Source organism: Sarcophilus harrisii, chromosome 5 (assembly GCF_902635505.1).
Source record: "Sarcophilus harrisii chromosome 5, mSarHar1.11, whole genome shotgun sequence".
NCBI lineage: Eukaryota > Metazoa > Chordata > Mammalia > Dasyuromorphia > Dasyuridae > Sarcophilus > Sarcophilus harrisii.
Window position 1 is genome coordinate 282,580,405 of NC_045430.1, and position 20,781 is coordinate 282,601,185.

Sequence of the window (20,781 nt, forward strand, 5' to 3'; positions counted from 1 at the left end):
ATACTCATTGATTATTGTGTCTTGTGAACCTAGCCTATTACATTGATCGACTACTCTATTGCTTAGCCAGTACCAAATGGTTTTGATGACTGCTGCTTTATAATACACTTGTAGATCTGGTATAGCTAGGCCACCTCCATTTGCATTTTTTCATTAATTCTATTGAAATTCTTGATCTTTTGTTCTTCCAGATGAATTTTGTTATTATTTTTTCTAACTCTATTAAGTAATTCCTTGACAGCTTGATTGATATGACACTGAATAAGTAGATTAATTTAGATAGAATTGTCATTTTTTTATTATATGAGCTTGGTCTACCCATGAGCACTTATTATTATTCCAATTTTTTTAGATCCGACTTTATTGTGTAGAAAGTGTTTTGTAATTGTGTTCATATAGTTCCTGACTGTCTTGGTAGGTAAACTCCCAAATATTTTATATTACTATGATTTTCTATAAGTACTATTTTAAATGGAATTTCTCTTTATATCTCTTGCTACTGGACTTTGTTGGTAGCGTGCATATGCTAATATTTTATGTGGATTCATTTTCTCTCCTGCAGCTTTGCTAAAGTTAGTTGTTTCTAGTAGTTTTTTAATTGATTCTCTAGAATTTTTAAGTATACATCATATCATCTACAAAGAATGGGAATATGTTCTCATTACCTACTCTAATTCCATTAATTTATTTTGTTCTCTTCTTGATAAAGCTAACATTTCAAATACAATATTGAATAGTAATGGTGATAGTGGGCAACTTTGTTTCACCCTTGATCTTACTAGGAATGTTTCTAGTTTATCCCATTGATGCTTGCTGATGGTTTTAAATAGATGCTACTGATCATTTTAAGTAAAACTCGGTGTATTCCTATGCTTTCTAGTGTTTTTAATAGGCATGGATATTGAATTTTCTCATATACTATGATTTTTCTTAGTTTGGTTATTGATATTTCCTAATATTGAACCAGCCTGCATTCCTTTTATAATTTCTACTGAGTCATGGTGTATTATCCTATTGATAACTTGCAGTAATCTCTTTGCTAATATTTTATTAATCTGAGCAATGTATATATTTGTAACTATCATCCATTTCACATAGATTGTCAAATTTATTGGCATACAGTTGCTCAAAATAGCTCCTAATTATTATTCTAATTTCCTCTTCATTGGTAGAAAGTTCATGCCTCTCATTTTTGATACTAACAATTTCTTCTTTCCTTTTTCTAATCAAATTAACTAAAGGTTTATTTATTTTATTATTATTGTTTTTTTCATAAAACCAACTCTTAGGTTTGTTTATTAGTTCAATAGTTTTCTTGCTTTTAGTTTTCTTAATCTTCACTTTTATTTTCAAAATTTCAAATTTGGTCTTTAATTGGGAGTTTTTAATCTGTTCTTTTTTTAGCTTTTTTAGTTGCATGCCCAATTCATTGATTTTCTCTTTTTCTGTTTTATTCAAGTATCTAGAGATAAAAAAGTTCTCCTAAGAACTACTTTGGCTGCATCTCATAAATTTTGGTATGTTATCTCATTTTTGTCTTTCTCTTGAATTAAATTATCAATTATTTCTATGATTTGTGTTTTACCCACTCATTCTTTAGGGTTACATTACTTTGTTTCCAATTAATTTTTGTTCTGTTTTTTTTCCTGTCTCTCTATTACATATCATTTTTATTGCATCATGGTCTCAAAAGAAAGTATTTACTATTTCTTTCTGCATTTGAACTTGAGGTTTTTATGACTTAATACATGTCAGTTTTTGTGTAGGTTCCATGTACTGACAAGAAAAAAAGGATATTCCTTTTGATGTCCTTTCAGTTTTCTCCAATGGTCTAGCCTACCTAACTTTCCTAAAATACTATTTACCTTCTCAACTTCTTTTTTGTTTATTTTCTAGTTCAATTTATTTAGTTCTAAAAGAACAAGGTTAAGAGCTCCCACTAGTATAGTTTTGTGGTCTATTTTTTCTTGTGGTTCTTCATTATTCCGGGTACCCTTTAACAAGCTATATTCCTTATCTCTTTTAAGTAGGTCTATTTTTGCTTTTGCTTTATCTGAGAGCAGGATTCCTACTCCTGCTTTTTTTTTTTTAAATTTCAAGTGAAGCATAATAGATTCTACTCCAACCTTTTACCTTTACTCTGTGTATATCATTGCTTTAAATGTGTTTCTTGTAAACAGCATATTGTAGGAGTCTGGCTTTTAATCCAATCTGCTATCTCCTTCCATTTTATGGGAGAGTTCATCCCCATTCACATTCACAGTTAAAATGACTAATTCTGTATTTCCCTTATGTTCTCTTTCCTTTCCCCCTTTTCCTACTCTCCAGTGTTTTCCTTCTGACCACCACTCCCTCTATCTGCTCTCGCCTTTTATAGCCCCTCTTCCTTTCTTATTCCTTTCTCCTTCTGCTTCTGTCTTTTTCATCACCTCCTCTTTCCTTTCCCCTTTCTCCTTCTGCTTCCTTATAGAATGTCAAGTTTCTATATTAAACTATATATTTATGATATTTTCTCTGAGCCAAATTCAGTGAGATTGAGATTTACACAATGCTCATCCCCTTCGCTGTTTTTCCTTAACTGTAATAGGTCTTTTCCCCCTTTTCATGTGATGTAATTTATCACATTTTACCTCCTCTTCCCTCTTCTTCCAGTAAAATCCCTTTTAGATCCCTAGTTTCTTTTTTATATCATGACAATAAAGTCAAATTATATCTATACATTCTAAGTATACCCTTAAAAAAGATACAGTTCTCAAAAGTTAAACATATCATTTTCCCATGTAAGCATGTAAACATTTTAACATTTAAGAGACACCTTTTTTTTTGACTACCTTTTTATGCTTCTCTCGAGTTCTGTATTTGAAGATCAAATGTTGTGTTCAATTCTGGTCTTTTCATAAAAAAAGAAATTAAAATCCCCTATTTCACTGAATATTCATCTTTTCCCCTGAAATATAATGCTTAATTTTGCTGGATATTGATGATTGACTGTAGTCCAAGTCTTTTGCCCTCCAGAATATCATATTCTTGGCCTTTCAATCCTTTTAATTAAAGCTGCTGAGTCTTGGATAATCCTGATTGTGGCTCTACTATATTTGAATTGTATCTATCTGATTCCTTGCAGTATTTTCTCCTTACCCTGATAATTCTGGAATTTAGCTAGAGTATTCCTTGAAGTTTTCATTTTGGGGTCTCTTTCAAGAGGTGATTGGTGGATTTTTGAATGGCTTTTTACCCTCTGGTTCTAGGACATCAGGGCAGTTTTCCTTCATGATTTCTTGAAAGATGTTATCTAGACTCTTTTTTTTTAATCATTGTGGTTTTTGGGTATTCCAATAATTTTTAGATTGTCTCTCCTGGATCATTTTCTAGGTCAGTTGTTTTTCCAATGAGGTATTTTACATTTTTTTTGGTTTTGTTTAACTGATTCTTGATGTCTCATTGAGACTTCCATTTATTCAATTCTGATATTTAGGGAATTATTTTCTTCAGTTAGCTTTTTTCCTTCCTTTTGTATTTGGTCAATTGAACTTTTAAATGAGTTGTTTTGTTCATTGATGTTTTTTCCATTTCACAAATTCTGTTTTTTAAGGAGCTGTGATTTTCTTCACACAATTTCTGTGTTTCCTTTTCCAAAGGCCTCCTTTCCTTTCTCCATTTTTCTTTTAACTCTCTTTTTAGATCATTTTTTTAATTCTTCCAAGAGAGCCTTATGAAATGGAGAGCAACTTATATCATACTTTGAGACATCATTTGGAGATGTTTTGCCTTTAGTGTCCTTCAGAGTTTGAGGTCTATTCTTCCCTGTCTCCATAATAGTTATCTATGATCACAGCTCTTTTTGTTTTTTTTTTTTTTTGCTCTTTTTTAAAGTTTGAGGTCTGCTCTTAAGACAAAGAGGTGATTGTCCCAAGCTTCCTCTAAAAGAAGCTTCATGCTGCCCTGGGGCTGGTGCAGCAGGCTTCCTTCTCATGCTGGGTGGCCATGGCCAAATCTTGCTTGTTATAATGAGGTTCAGGAACTCCCTGTTTACCTTCTGTAATTGTGTTGGAAGTGTCACAAGTACTCTTCTTATCCACTGGCTTATTAACCACGATAGAGTAGAAAACTGCTGTTTTTGGCTACAAGCCTTCCACTAGATTTCCCCAGTGCACAAAAGCCTCTTTACTTTAAGTCTCTCAGTGCTGCACCTGCATTGGGTTGCCTTCCCCCTGCCCAATTGAGACAGACGTTTCCTGAAGTTCTAAAATATCTTCTGTTGGAAATTTATTACACTCCAAATATCTGTGGGTTTTGTCACTCCAAAATCCATTCAGAGATGTGATCTAGTTTTGATCTGAGGGAAGCCAGGAAGAGCTCAGACAAAGACCTATTTACTCTCTACCATCATCTTGGCTCTGTCCACCATGATTAAAAATTCTTAAAAGCACTTTACAATATCTCATTTTGTCCTCAAAACAACTTTTAGGAAAAGGTGCTATTGTCATCCCCATTTTTCAGATGATGTAACTGAGACTGGGAGAGGGACTTAATGACTTGCCCCCAGACAAGAAGATATATATATATATATATATATATATATATATATATATATATTCAAGAGAATTAACCCTATTAGTTGAGTTGTAGGGCGTTGCAGATCCTGGGAGAGTTACCTAACAGAGATGCTATGCCTTAAGCATGTTGAGGGGAAGCAGGCAGGCAGAGCAGCATGTGAAAAGAAAATCCTGTATTACAGAAGGTATGAATTGTCTTGATCACATTTTCCTTATGTGTGTGATTGAAAACCAGTGTGCTACAAGTTTGTGCACAGTTTTGCCCCTGATCTTATGAGTATTTGGGAGAGTGCACACCCTAAAGTTATAGAAAAATGTTTTGTAGATATCATTTTTACTATATCATCTTAGTAAATATCATTACTTTTAAATAATTGTTTCAAGTGGCAGACTATTATAGGTAAACACTCTGGTGGGGGCTCATGAATTACATATATTTTTAAAGCAGGCAGACCCATAGATTGCATTGAGCCCTGGAATAGTTGCCCTCCTCCTCCATTGGGTACTCACACTGGCTAACCTGTGAGTGGGTTGGTCTGTAGCCCAGAGAGGTTTTATTTTTGTATGTTTGCATATCTCAAGTAAATACAAAACAATTTGGAGGAACTGCAGGCTAGTGACCACTGACAGCTTGAGACATCATTGAAGTATTCATGTAAAAGGTAGGTGTTGCCTGAACTAAGCTTTGAAGAAAATTAGGGATTCCAAAAGTGGAGGTGAGAAAGAAGTGCATCCCAGGCATTGGAGACCAGCTGCAGACTAAGGTGGTACCTGGAAAACAAGAGGAGATGAAGATCTATGGGAGCTTCTGTGAAGTTGTCTTTCCAAATACAGATGAGAAGGTGGATACAGCAGTGTGTGTTGAGCACTACTTACCCTTGAAGCATCATTGAGTGATAATATAAGCAGCCGGGACTTCTTGAGTGAGCTCCAATCACACCAAGCAGATCCGATTGCTTGTTTTATTGAATTATGAGATTAGTGGTGAATTTGAGGTAATGGATGGGATGCATTTGGATTTTAGCAAAACATTTGATACAGCATCTTATGAGCTCTGAAATGAATGCAGATAGGATCACAGGATGAAAATGAGGAGGGCGATTGAAAAGAGATGTTCAGTGGAGAAGAGCCATCTTGGGAAACCTGTAGTGAAAATGAGATGCTGGAAGATGGCATCTTCATGGTCTGTTTAAATAGTGACTTCACAGGGTATCTCAACACAAGTAAAGGGAAATTTACTGAAGGACTGAGGATCCCAGTCAACTGAAGACAATTCAGCTGAGGGGAAACAACCCATACCTATCTAGCCAAATGATCTGTATGTTATTTTTTAAAAAAGTGTCTCACTCATTTCTGAGGCTTCTTTTTCTTTTCTACACTTCTAATATTCATGATCCTCCAGCAAATCTGACCTGCCTCCTATTCTCCTTAAAAAGCATTCCATTTTGTTTCTGTAATGTTTCTTTTAATTATGAATTTAACAACCATCGGGAGATATGAACATTTGAAACTACAAAGAGCAGAAAGCAGGGTTGTATATGAAACTGAATTTTTCTTAGATTTTTGTGTGTGAATAAATACTCTATTTTTTCAAAATCTCCTTCTGAACTCCCTTCTGCTCTCTTCTGTGGATCCAAAAAAGTTTCATTTGACATTATTCTCTTTAATGTTTTCCTTTTAAAAAGTCTATTTATTGTACTCCCCCACCAACTATCATTTATAGTAAATAAGTAGTCAAAGAAAACAAATTTACGTGTTGGCTTTTCCTAAAAATGGATGTCTAGACCCTTCTCCACTTGCCTGTTAGCTTTCTGCAAGTGTGGGAAGGTATTCTTTCCTATTAGATCCAGAGAGTCATTACTGGTCTTTGCATAAACCAAAGTTTTTGAAATGGTTTTCCTAGATTTACCATAATCTCTGTAATTGCTTTCCTTACTGTGGCTATTAAACTCTAAATCCTTTCATATCTCTCATCTCAGGTTTCTCTGAATCCATCCCTCCTGCTTTTTCTTGCAATGTCACAGCAACAGCAATGGCAGCATTTATCTAGCACAAAAAAACACTTTACACATGTTCTCTCATTTGATTCTTGCACCAACACTGGGAGTTCTGTGCTGTTATAATTCCCTTTCCAATAGGTCATAAACCACAATCTGTTTAATTTTTCCCAAAGATGGAGGGCCACTTTGATCCAATCATTTCATAGAACAGAAAACATAGTTATTAAAATATTGGTCTGTAGGGGTCCTCTCCCACCATCTTTGACCCCTTTGGGGCATGTATGCATCAAAAGTGTGTAAAGTATCTTGAGCTTCCAAATGGCCTTCCACAATGGTGAGTTTGATTCTCTGCCACTCCACAATTTTACCAGCCCAGAATGGCTGTTCCTGCCTTCTCACAGCATATCCAATAATTGCCCTTTGCCCTTTCTGTCATCTTTTCTAAATTGATAAGCATGAGGTGAACCTCAGAGTTATTCAAATCTGCATTTCTTGTATCAGTAAATCAGATCATGCTTCTTTTTAATCTGATTGTTAGTAGCACAGATTTCTTCTCTTAAGAATAGCCTAGATCTTTTAGGGACTAGGAAAGCTAGATGATGGAGAGGTTTGAGGACGTGGCCTGGAGTCAGGAAGTCTGAGTTCATTCCCAGATTCTGACATTTACTAGTAGTGTGATACTGGGCAAGTAATTTCACTCCCTTTGCCTCAGTTTCTTCATCTGTAAAATGAGCTTGTGAAAGAAATGGCAAATCACTTTAGTATCTTTGCCAAGAAAAACCCAAATGGGGTCATGAAGAATCAAACAGGACTGAAATGCTCTAAGCCATAATAACAACAACAATTCTTGGGGAATGATGCTAACTCATATAAAATACCCTGAAAGGCTTAGGTTTAGGCTTTAATCACTCATTATTAACATGAAGATTTTATTTGTATAATTTTTCTATTGATCTGGAATATCAGAGATTTATCACACACATTTGCTGCAAAGATTTTTTCCCCTTCTTAATGGATTCCCTTTTAATTCGAACTGCATTGATTGTGCTTGTTAAAAAGCTTTTGAATTTTGTGTCAGTATTTTTTTTTTCCTGTGATAATTTTATCTCTTGGTAATAATAGAATAGCCAACATTTATAAATGCAGTAATATAGCACTTTCAGGTTTCCAAAACATTATTTATGAAATCTCCTTTGAGCCAAACAATAGCTCTGTGAAGTAGAGACTACTAATATCCCTATTTTTCAGATGGAATAACTAAGGCTGAGATAAAGTAAGTGTCTCTTCCAGGGTGATATTGGTGATAAATAACAGAAAAGAAAGTCCCTTTTGAATTTTCTAGGTTCCCAATTCAGGGCTCTATGATCCAAGTGAGAATGACTTTCCATTTGGCATCGTCCTGCCTTTGCACAAGGCATTTGTCTGAAATGCAAGTCTTCCTCACCGTTGGTTCAGGATCCCTAGTTTTCTTCCAGATTCAGTTCACACCCCCCCACCTCATTTCCATAATACATGATGACTCCCTCCAAGTAATCGCATTGGAGTTATTGTGCAGTGAATTTTCTACATGCATGTTTTCCCTCAATGCAAAGTAAGTTCTTTGAGGTCAAGTATTGTTTGGTTCTTTGAATTTCAAGTGTCTTTTCCATTCCTGGTACACTGACTGTATGAGGGCATTTGATATAGTTCTATGTGAAGGAAAGACTCATGCCTTCAATTATCCAAGACAAGTTGTTTTCTCTCCCCTTTCCGGAGATGCCATGATGAACCCTCAGTCTATCCCTAAGAAATGGACTCCCTTCACTGGTAGAGAGCTCAACCTCTCCACATTTTGGGATCATGACACTGAGAGCTGGAAGGGACCTTAGATGTCCTCAATCCTGCTTTAAAAAAAATGTTTTTGTAAAAAATATTTAGGAAAAGGAAACTGAGGCATGAGGAACTTCACAAATGTGAGTCAAATTTGTCATCTTGCCCCCTTGTCACATTTTTTTCTCAAGAGATCTGATTTCGCAGGGTTCAAGACTCTAGATTTCACAGATAACAATTGAGGGATTTGAAACCAGGTCCCAATATCTGTGGCTTTAAAGTTGAAAATCACCTTAGATATGATCTTCTCCAACACCTTTCTTTTATAGATGAGAAAACTGAGGCCCAGATAAAGTGACTTATTAAAGGCCACACATAATTTGTAAGTGACAGAAACAGGGTTTAAATCCAAATCCCCTAATTCATTGCCCTTTGGAATAGTCCCAGTGTGGCCTCGGCATTTCTATACCATTCTTGGCCAAGCCTTCTCTCTGTCCTTTGTAGAGGACACACACCAAGCATGGGAACTCCTCTCCCATGTGTCCTAATGAATCATGGAGACCAACAAGTTTTCAGGCTGTTCGTCTTGTATCTCTCATCTCTACTCAATTTTTGGCCCAGCCCTCCATTTCTAAGCACGTATCCTCAGATCACCTCAGGAGAATTTTGGAGCCACATTGGGAGTTTTGGGGATCTTGGAATCATCATTTACTGAATCCGAGAGTGCGAATTCCACAAGCATGTCAGGAACATACCGTTCTGTTTGCCTTGGCATTGGAAGCCAGCCCCAGTGTGCTACATGGTACTAGGAACATATGTAACACACTGGGCTCCAGGAGCCAGGTTAGCATCGTACCTCATTAAAGAAAGAAATGAAGAGTAAAAGAAGCTTTAATGGAATTCACAGTTACTCCTAAATTGGGAGGTGTTGCTAAAAGCAGTGAGGACCGAAGCATTTTAGCGATCAAAAAGTGAGAAGCATGGGCAAAAGAAATAGCAAAATAAGATGAAAAGCTAATGGGATCTCAGGCTTCATTGATCATAATGAGGGAGGGAGCATTGTGCTGTGTCCTTCAGACAGCTTGTGGAGGACAGCATTCAGAGGTAGCCTCCCATGTCAGGAAGGGAGCTGCCAAGCTGGAGGGTATCCAGAGAAGGACAGATAGAAAGGAGAGAGCCTTAAATCTGTCCCATATATTCATGTTGAAGGACTAGTGATATTTAGCTTAGAGGAAAAAAAAATGTTTGGGAGTGACCATATTGTTATCCTTTAGTGGAAGAGGGATTGACCTTGTTATTTTTGTCCCTAGAAGAAAGAAATAAGAATGTTAAGGACATTGTATGAAGGAAATGTAAGCTAGTTGTCAGGAAAATGAGCTAGTTGTTGGGAAAACAAAGGGAACTGGATCAGAGGGAATGGACTGCCACTGGAGGAAGTGAGTTTCCTTCAAGCAGTGGCTAGATGGCCAATTGTAGGTGAGGAAACAGAGGGAAAGCTTGTAAGTTATGATTTGGCTCACATGACGTCCAAGGACTCCATCACCTCTCCTTCTTCCCATAATCAGTCCATTTCCAAGTCTTGTCTATTATACCTTCACAACATCCCTTGCATCTATTTCCTACTCTCTAGCCACATAGCCTCTGATCTGCCTCAGGTCCTCATCACCTTTCATCTGGACTATTGGAAGCTAGGTAGTATCATAATGCATAGAACACTGGGCTTGGAATCCAGAAGACTCATCTTCATGAGTTCGAATCCAGTCTCAGACATCTATTGGATATGTGACCCTGGGCAAGTAACTTCACCTTTTTGCCTTAGTTTCTTCATATGTAAAATGAGCTAGAGAAAGAAATGGTAAACTACTCCAGTGACTTTGCCAAAAAGACCCATGGCCAATATTGGCATACTATGGTCCACAATGTCACAAAGAGTCAGACATGACTGAACAACAACTTTAACAATGATGAGGTTTGGAAATACTCTGAAAATTGAACAAAAGGCTCTTGTGAGCCTGTCCAAGGAGTCTCCAGCTCCTCCCCAAACCTGCCTACATCTCATTTTATTAATGTAGCAAAAGGTCCTTGAGGTCAAGAATTATTTTGTTTTTGTTTTTATATCCTATGAACAGAGTCTGGTGCATTAATTTTACAATAATTAATGAATATTTCACATTAATAATGTGAAAGAGTGGATGGCTGAATGGATAGATGGTTGAATGAATTATCTGGGTGTTATAGTTCTTGTTTGAGTAGTAATTTTCTCCTGTCCAATGTCTACCTTCCTTTCCTTGACTATTGAAACATTTAGGCATCTTTCACTAAGTGATACAGTAAAGTAATTGGTTTATTTGCTTCTTAATTTCAGCAGAGATTAATCCCCTTTTTGGAATCAAAAATACTCTTGTTCAGGGGTTTGCTCTTATCTTTCCTATGATTTCCTCTTGCCCCTAGGATGAGAAACAACCGCTTTGATTTGGTTGTTAAGTTCCTTCTCCATCTGGCTCTAGCCAGTTACTCTAGCCTTATCCCACAGAGTCTGGATACCCAGGTGGCTCTACTTGTACCTGTGCTTTGGGGATTTGCTGATTCGAGAAGTCAAAGGTGTGCACCCGCCTGCATGTGTGTATGTATGTGTGTATGTGTGCCTTTGTACATGTATAGTGTCTCCACAGCCAGACTGGCAAAGTTTCCAGAGGTACTGGCCCACAAAAAACTGATACAGACATGGTTGGTGATACTCTCTCTAGGGCCACTGGCTCTGCTGCCTTATACAGCAGGGCCAGTGTTTCTGAGACCATTCCCCTTCCTTCAAATGATGGCAGGTGGAGAGAGAGGAAAAAGAGGATGGAATCTTATCAATGTTGATCCTGGTCCTTCCTTCTTAGAAGTGCTGGATAGTTCTTTCACAATGTATCTTAACTAACAGTGTCCTCTGCACCAACATGCACTTTCTTCCTCAATGATTCTTCCCAGTTTAATTCGAGCATTTTCTACCTGCTCCTTCAAAGCCTTCTGAGAGCCCTCTCCATCAAAGGACTGATTTGTTGGTCATCCTGAGAGATGTTCCATACTTTTTTTGAGTGCTTTTGTCTTGAGTTCAGAGATTCTGCGTAGTACAAATGGATAGAACACTGGACTTGTTGTCAAGAACAACTAAGGATTATCCAGAAAAGGTGGGCTTGGGTGAAGTACTCAGATGAGCTAAGATTCCAGGTAGGAAGTAAGTGAGAAAAGAGACAGCAACTCTGTTCTTCACCATGCTACATGAAAAAGGCACAATTCAGTGACCAGAAGCATTTGTTGGGTTTATCTAAGAAGTTGATAAATATTTTAATACTATTTTAAAGCACGAATCTCAAAGTTTGGTTATTGCTGTTTTCTTCCTGATATTGGACATGACGGAGCTATTCATAAGGTCTGTGAAAAGAGTGGATTGATTCTTCATTGCCTCAGGGACAAGTTAGTAAAATTCACTTGGACTCTTTTAAGCTATGGCTCAACAAACTCAAGAGCGAGTTATTTCAAGAGCACTGGATTTATGGTGCTGGAAAAAAATCCTATAATCCTCCTGAAGGCACAGCAGTGACAGAAGGCTATGTAATTCATTCTTCCCAGAGGAAGAGGAACTTCTCAGCTTTCTACTGAATCTCACAGAGAAGGGTTGTATACATACATATATACATACATATATGCACAGTTACTATATCTGTATATGCACACACATATATATTATAATTATATATCTATATGTTTATCAATAGATAGGCAGGTAGGTATAGATAAACAGATAAAATAGATAAATATAGATAAATAGATGTATGGATAGATAGACAGATAAATAGATAGATAGATGGATGAATAAAATGTGATATATATGGAACATTCTATGACTAGAAAGAAATTTAATCAAGTTTTTAATCCATACCTCTTAAGTGTAGCAACAGTGCTCTTTTAGACTTACCAGATCTCCTGCCTGACATTTAGGTATAATCGCTGGATCTCCTCTTTGGAATGAACCTCAGAGGACCCCTAGCCCACCCCTCATTTGATCACATCTCCTTTGAAACATCACTGATGAATAGTGCATATCCAGTATCAGCTTACAAGCTTCCAGTGTGGAGACACTTACTATCTTTAAAGGAGATCCATTCCATTTAAACAGGGATAATTGGGAATTTTTTCCCCTTAATCTGAAGCCTAAGGTCTGCCAAAATTTTCTGCTTGTAAAGTCCATCAGGGAAAATTTGTTATCCCTTTTTAAAGGATAGCCCTTCAAATACTTGAAGATGCTTGTTCCTTCCCTGCTGAGCCTTCTCCATCCAAAGTTTCTTCAACTGATCTTGAAATTCAGAATGAGATCATTTAGAGGTCCTCCCTGAGGCTCAAATGCCATGTACCAAGATTCCTTCGAGGAGTCACTTGGTATGATCCCTTTCCCACATCTGCTTAGAATCCCTAACATTCTAATGTCACTATTAACTCAAACAAAACTGCTCATCACAATTTGGGTAGGGAAAAGCCAGTTGGCCATAACACAGAACACCATATTCTTTATAGTCTCCAAAGACTTGGAATTAAATAGTCTTGAGTTATTCTATTGCCAAGGTCTTTCACATCTCTGGAGATGGGAGACTGTCCTTTGTGTCCTTTTGGCTACTTTTCTATTAATGACACCCTGTCATTAATTTTGATTTGGGGAGTTAATCACCATAGTATGTTTGTGAGTAGGTGAATTCATTGTATTTACATTTGACATAAAAAAAACTAACAACTAAGTTATTTTTGCAAGTTCAAAGAGAAAATACAATGTTTACGCCCTGCTCCTGGCCTCTGGATGTTATGTGTTCATCCTAAGGGAAATTACACTCCCAGTCCACTAAGGGAAAAATGATTCTCTCAGACACAGCTCAACTCTCTCAATCCCAACACTTCCAAGGTCCCCTAAGCTGCTTCTCTGAATGGCTCCAGTGGCAAAGAAGAAGCTGGGAAAATGTATTATCTTCTCCAATTTGAATGGATCATCTTTTTGAGAGCAAAAAACATGGGGTTTTTAAAGGTTATTCCTGAAACCAATTAAAGTTTTAATAAATGCTTTTCCTCTCCATCTCTTTTCATAGGAAAAGCTTTAGTTCTGGGTACCAAGGGCATTTGAATTTCCTTCAAGACTTTTGTTTCTCTCTGTAGGAGATGCCCTTTTTAGAGGGCCAGAAACCATTAAAGCTATGGGGGCTAAGGAGGTAACTCTTGGCTAACCACAGATGTAAGCCTGAAAATTCAGGAGAAATCCTTGGGCATCTTTCCCGGGAACTACTGCCATGGGGGATTATTGTGACAAAAGCACCTTTAAAAAATAAATTCGTTAAATGCTGTAGAAATGCCTTTTTTAATTGCTGTTATTGCAGAGTATGGCGGTCTCTGCTACCTTTAGTAAATGGGCTTTAGTGATTCCCAACATTGTCCTTTAGAATTACCAGTGGTTCTCCAGACTCTTGGATAAAGGATGCATTCTTGGTACTTATGCTACCCCAGGACTAACCTAGACTGCCCCAAAATCTTATTGCCTGAGCCATAGGACTTAACCCTGCATGACCCATCCACAACATCTTAAAACTCTATATTCTACTTACCCACATTAAATGATCAGATTTGTGCCTCATTAGTTGGCTGAACCCTGTACAAATCAGACTTCCAAAATCTGAGGTACTTTGCAGAATTACAAATCTTAGCTTTGGAAGGGACCTCAGATACTACCAGACTAAAATCCTACTTGAATAAAGGTGGTGTCTAGAAAATCTTCGATAAGTGATCATCTAGTGACATGAATTTTCCTGGAGGCAGATCATTGTACGTTGGGAGAGCTCAGGTTCTATCGAGTCATTAGTCATTATGAGTTTATTACATTTGACCCTGAAATCTTCTACTCCTCTCACAGATTCCTGTTTCCCTTTACTCTGTTTCCTTCCTTTCTCTCTCTTCTCTTCCCTTCCTTCCTTCCTTCCTTCCTTCCTTCCTTCCTTCCTTCCTTCCTTCTCTTCTTTCTTCCTTCCTGAAATCTTATCAGTTAGGAACCTTGCCAGAATTTGCAAGAAAAAATTAAAATAAAATAAAATTTCCCAGCACAAGATGGATTCTGACCTCTTCAGGACACTTCACTGAAAACTTCCTGGACAGCTGTCCTCAGCCCAGTGAAGACTGTTCTTGGCATCTGTCTGTTCAAGTGGTCTAGAATCCACCTTATTGTATTCTCAACCAGCCCACATTTTGTCATCTTTTCCATAAGAGCAGAAAGAAGGAATTTTTCAAAGAATTTCTAAAATCTAGACAAATCACCTCCTCAATGTTCCTCTTAGTTCATTAAAAAAAAAAGTGGAGTCACCAGACTAAGTCCTTCATTCCTATCCTCTTGTTTCCCATAAATGACTCATTTTCTTTTGATAATATTGTTTTCAAAGGGAAGAATTCTTGTTTCCTTGAATCAATAGTTATATTTTTAATTTGAGATGTCAAGATTTAATTGGATGATGTACAAAACTTTTCCCTGATGGGTAAGACATTTGTGGCCTCTATGTGACAGCTTTGGTCCTCCCCAGGTTAAAAAAATGCCTTTTAGGTGACATGGCTCTTCTCTGGTTGAAGACAAGCAGCAAGTATTGAGATTGATTCTGAATTGTGTTCCCATTTGTAGGATTGTTGAGGGAACCTTTATAAAAATACATTAATATTCTAAGCAATAGAAACAGCATTTATCAACTTTGCATACCCTGAGCCAAGCAGTACAGGCAAGTATTGATTTATTGGGGACATGGAGCAGCCCAAGAGAACTGAGGCTGGTACTTGCTAGCTCAGAAGGGTCTTCAAGGTGACATCTGATTCTTCCCCATGCTTTTCATCTACAGGTAGAGTTTAGGAATCAAGCCAATAAAGCAGATATGATCTTACTGGACGTCCCAACTCTGATTTTAGGACTTACACTCACTTCCCTGGTTTGGGCTGCTTTCTTCTACCACGTGTTGAACTGAAATTGAAAATGATGATTCCATTAAAGAAATTATATTGTGACATAAGGAACCCTTTTCTACATATTTATTTGGTTAAAAAATAACTTGTAGCAGATTATGCCTTCATTTTTCTTGGTCCACAGGAGAGATAAAAAAAGGAAAAAAATCAACACCTTGTACCGTTCCCCAACTTCATGTTTGAATCAACCCAGGGACATGGAGATCTCACACTGTGCTACTGTGTATTGATTGGACTGGAGGGCATCTCCTCATGGAGAAAATATGATTTTTTTTTTGGTTAGCAAAGAGATTTTAATAGTCTGTACATACTGTCACGTTTCAAGCCCCAGAAGCAAGAGGCACGTATGACAATAACGCCATGATCAATGGCTGTGCTGGCAGCAAATGCATCCTTCTGCTGTGCCCAGATATGAGAGGTGGTAGTGACAGAGAAAGTGACATGAGTCCTCAGAGGCTCTGGGTGTTCTGGATTCCAGAGTTACAAAGGAGGCTTTTGGTTAAACCACTTGCAAGACCTGAGAGTCACACATCTGGTGGCTGTGGGAAGACCCCTGGGGATGCTGGAGTTAGAGTCAAGAGAAACCTGTCACCCATGCTCCCTTCCGAATCAGTCAACAAGCATTTGTTATTAAATACCTACTATGTGCTAGGTTGAAATCTCTTTACTATCTGTATTACTAAGTATTGGTAAACCTCTTCATCTTCCTGAACCCAATCCTTACCTTAAAGGCTCTGCTGAATAGCCAATGAAATCATGGATGAGAAATTCCATATAAATCGCATTTATTAGCACTTTGACTCAAGAAAGTTCCTACCAGGTCCTTTGTGCAAAGACCAACCCTATTGGCTCCTCCAAAAGCACTCTCTTCTACAAGCAGCGGCAGTGTCTACTTTTATATTGGTGTTTGCATTCAGATTCAAGTTCTGTGTTCAGAGATGGTACCCCTGAATGTGAAAATTGCTAATTCTATAGTCAAGTTTATTTGAGAGGAAAAGTATTATTTTAAAGGTAAAAATAATCCCTAAAGCCAATGAAGGAGAGGAGCAAGAAAAAGAGAAAGAGAAAAAGGAGGAAGAGGAAGAGGAGGAGGAGAAGGAGGAGAATTTTAAGGAGGAAATTCACTGAGTGGAAGAGTGTTACATTAATAAAGAAGACATGTTTTGTGTAGCCCAATCACATGCCTAGTAGAGGGCCAGAGTATGGGTGCAGGGATTATCCTACAGGCTGGAAGCAGACTCAGACTCTGAAGGGAGCACGGGTACCTAATAGAAAGAGTGTGGGCCACAGGTAGAACAAGGAAGCACTTGAGAGAAAGAAAAATAGCCTTCTCTACAGAGACTTTATTCTCATCTCCCAACTCCTTGACCAGAAGAGAACATTGTGAGCTTTGAAGGTTAAGGAAGATTTTCCCTTCCCACCATGCTCTAGAGCTTCTCCAGAATAGCCAGCAAAAGAGATTGCACTGAAAACTGAGAAAAAACTGGAGTCAGACAAGAAAGGGAGATTCAAGGCTTTATAAGGAAGCAAGCAGACAATACACTACCCATAAAGGGAGCATTGTCAGACCAATAAAAAGAATGACAAGGGCTGTGCATTCCCCTCCTCGCCACATGGGCTCTAAACTTCTGTTCACTTTCCCCTGGACTTGGTATGTTCTCACAGAATTGGAGAAGGGCCAGTGTTTTGTAGCAACTGTACTATTGTACTAAATATCTATTCTTAAAAGTTAATTAAGTTTATCCGGCTAATTGAGATCAGCTGATTATCATGGGGAAAGCACACCAGTGAGGCCCCTGAGCATTAGAAACACTCCCCCCTCAGCCACTGAGAGCTGTATCTAGAACTCAGAGGAGGGGAGAGAGAGTCACTATGATCTGGATAGTCCACCTAGCAGTGCAGGTAAAATTTGGCAGACAGAAAAGCAGCAGGCTTGACTTTAAGGAACTTACATTCATCTAGAGGATGGAACATATGAACAAAAAGTGAGAGGGTGAGTTGATCAGGGAGAGAACTGACAACCTAGAAGATCAGCAAAGCTTGTAGGAGGTGACATCTGAAATGAGCCCCCCCCCAAAAAAAATCCTAAGAACCAAAGGTGTGAAGAGAGGCATTTGGGGCTTGGGAAAGGCAGTCAAGGAAATGAAAAAAGTGGAGAACCCCAAGTATCTCCATGTGGCTGGGAAGGAGGAGAGTGTATGAAGGATTGAGGAGGGAGAAGTCTGGAGTTAAAGGTGGAGTTGAAAGCACCATCATGTCATAGTAGAATATTGAGCAAGGGAGTAGCAGGGTGACACTTTGCTTTAATGATATTTTTGAGCTTCCAAGGGGAAAACAACTTTAAAGGGGTTTAGGGATAGAGGAAAAAGAGAGAGAGAGACAGAGAGACAGAGACAGACAGAGAGTGCATTTTCAAAACAGCACAAGTGAGATGTGATGAAGATGGCAACTACATGGGATTGGGTGGAAAGATTGAATGGAAGCAGTAAGACAACTATTGAGTGGCTACAAAAAGTGATGGCAAGGGAAAGATGAAGGGAGGCTCCAAAATGACAGATCTGAATGATGTGAGGAGGGTGGTTCTCTTGACAAAAAGAGGGAAGTGTTGAGGGCAGTGGCATTCAGAGAAGGTTCTGAGAAGTGTCCTTTCTGTCCTTATTATTCTGAAATACTCAGAGGTCATCCAAACAAAGCTGGTCAGCAAGCTTTTAGAGCTGGGAAGCTAGAGTTCAGAGGAGAGAAAGATTGCCCAAGGAAGTCAATTGGCAGGGGTGATAACTACATTGAGAGTTGCTGATGAGATCATTGGGGAAAAGATGAGGTCATCAAAAATAAGGAGAGGTCTTGTAGGATACCCAGGGAGGAAGACATGATGATGATGATGATGACAATTAATATTTATATAACACTTTATAGTTTAGGAGGCACTTTACAAATATAAGCTAATTTGGTCTTCACAAAAATCTCTAAAGTGATGAAATTATCCTCATTTTACAGATGGAACAATTAAGGTAGACAGCAGGTAAATGATTTAATCCAACAAAAGAGACTTGATAAAGCAGACACATAGGAAAAGAGAACAACATGAAAGACAAGAAAGAAAGAGCATACAAGGAACAGAAATTTTCAGTTTCCACCAAAAGAGCTGGAAAGGTCAAAGACAATGAAGGCTGTCATTGAATTTATTATAGCAATTAAAATATTGGTAAGATAATGAACCAGCTAGGAGGTACAGTGGAGAGAGTTCCAGGCCAGGCCTGGAGTTTGGAAGACCTGAATTCAAACAGGCACTAAGCGTTTGACTGGATAAATCAATTACCTGCTATCTGCCTCAGTTTCTTCATCTGTAAAATGGATATGATAACAAACACAGAGAGAAAAAGAGACTGAAGATTTCAGAGACGATGGGAAGAGATAGGATCAATGGTGAAATCCAGGGGATATAGATCAAGGGGTACAAACAGCAGAGTAGCCTTTTTGACCCCAGAGAGAGAAGGGGAAGGGATAGAATGGTTTAGGAGAAAAGATGATGTTCTCTAGGAATGTTCTCTCTCTCTCTCTCTTCCATAAATTAGGTGAGGTCCAGGGTTGAGACTGAGAGGGAAGAGAGCAGTCTTGGAGGGCTGTTGTGGGCAGAGGCCAGGGGACCTAGAAGGGAACTCAGTCTCAAGTCTTGAGTCTTGTCCAGTCCATCCTTAGAAAAGAATATCTGCTACAAAATGATGCAAGGTTGGCTGACTACCCCAGCTCCAGGCAGGCCATTTCGTTTATAGACAATCCAAGACTCCAATTTGCTCACTCTTTCCAACCTTCCCTTCCTCCTTCCCTCCTTCTCTCCCTCCTTTCCTCTCTCCTTTCTTTTCTTTCCTTCCTTCTTTCCTTCTTTCTTTCTTTCCTTCCTTCTTTCCTTCTTTCTTTCTCTCCTTCTTTCTTTCTTCTTTCCTTCTTTCTTTCTTATTTCTTTCATCTTTCCTTCTTTCTTTTTTCTTTCTCTTTCTTCTTTCTCTTCCTTCTTCCTCCTTCTCCTTCTTCTTTTTTCCCCACCCATTGGTTTTGGTTCTTCTTTCCAAGGCAAAGGAGTCTAATCACTTCCTTGACTTACCAGTCCTTTCAGACAGCCTGTATCTCCCTCAGTCCTCTTCTTCTGGTTGAATATACCCATTGATTTTAGTCTTTCTCATTAAGGTGTGGACTCCAGGTGTCTCTTCACTCTGATCACTCTCAGGTGGGTGGTTCTCCAGGTGATCTGTGATCTTAGATATGGCTCCCAGAATGAAGCCCACATTCCCACTGAAGGCCCATCACCTCTCTGTCCTGGAGAACTTGGTCCCTTCTCATAAAATAGCTCTCCTGGCTATTCTATCATGCCACTGACTCACATTGAGCCCACCCATCCATTTCCCACATCCTTTTTAATCAAACTGCTGTAGTCAGGCTGCTTCCTGCTTATATAAGAACTGGATTTCTTGACCCTAGAGGTAGGACTCTCTGATCTCACTTGTATTCTAATTGCATCTAATTCAGTGGTTTTTAGCATGTTTATAATTTTGGGAATCTCAATCTCTGTGCTTGGGGAATGATCTAAGAGTCCAGTGAAAGGCTCAAAGCATTAGCCAACCCTAACCCTGGGTCCTCTAGAAGGGCAGTGGAGGATTAGGAAAAGAGCTGTAGGCTGGCATGAGGAAGGCCTAGGTTCCAGTTCTGCCCCTGCCATTGATAGCTGGGCAGTCTCCTTCTCCTTCTTCCTGCATCTTTTGGACCCCATTCATTGGTTTTTATATCTCTTCTGAGATCTAAAGTTATTTATTATTAATAAAATGATTATTCAAGTCTAGGCTTTGAAACAACCCTGATGACTGTTCGACCAAGTTTAGTGATTCCAATAGTTATTGACATTCTTTTGGGAAAAAGACTTCCTCCTTCCTCTTCCACCTTGAGAGCTGTGTGATGCTAAGAAAACCATTTATCCTATCTGAGCAGAGGTTTTGTCATTCATGAGACAGAGATCATAATATTCATACTACTGGTTTTCCCAGGTATCTGGGAAGAAAACACATTTTAAACCTCAAAACCTCAGTGTGTGTGTGTGTGTAAATGGTCTTATAAAAGTGAATGTTGTAAACTGTCTTTACATAGAATTTGAAAAAATAAAATATGCTTTAATTGGAGAGAAATTTAGTTTTGAGGCAACATTTTTCAGGTAAGCAATTTTTTTTGATAAACCATGCTGAGTTCAGAGAATTCATTCATTGTATCAATTCTATTAGCTGATTGATTCATGCAATTATTTAGCAAGACTGGATTCAGCACCTACTATGTGTCAGGCATGTCATAGGTCCCAGTGAATTGTTCCTTTGAGTTTTTTTTTAAGTTTTTTTTTTTTGGAGAGGGGAGCAAAA

At 38.3% G+C, this 20,781-nt stretch overlaps 1 long non-coding RNA gene across 1 annotated transcript; it reads right to left on the reverse strand.

Annotated features, from left to right (window-relative positions):
• Positions 1-4,969: 4,969 nt before the first annotated feature.
• LOC116419325 lies at positions 4,970-10,042 on the reverse strand. Its single transcript, XR_004229596.1, has 3 exons — positions 9,886-10,042; positions 5,433-5,699; positions 4,970-5,327 (listed from the first exon to the last, which is right to left on the reverse strand). It is a non-coding gene; the product is annotated as an uncharacterized LOC116419325 (long non-coding RNA).
• Between the last annotated feature and the right edge of the window lie 10,739 nt (positions 10,043-20,781).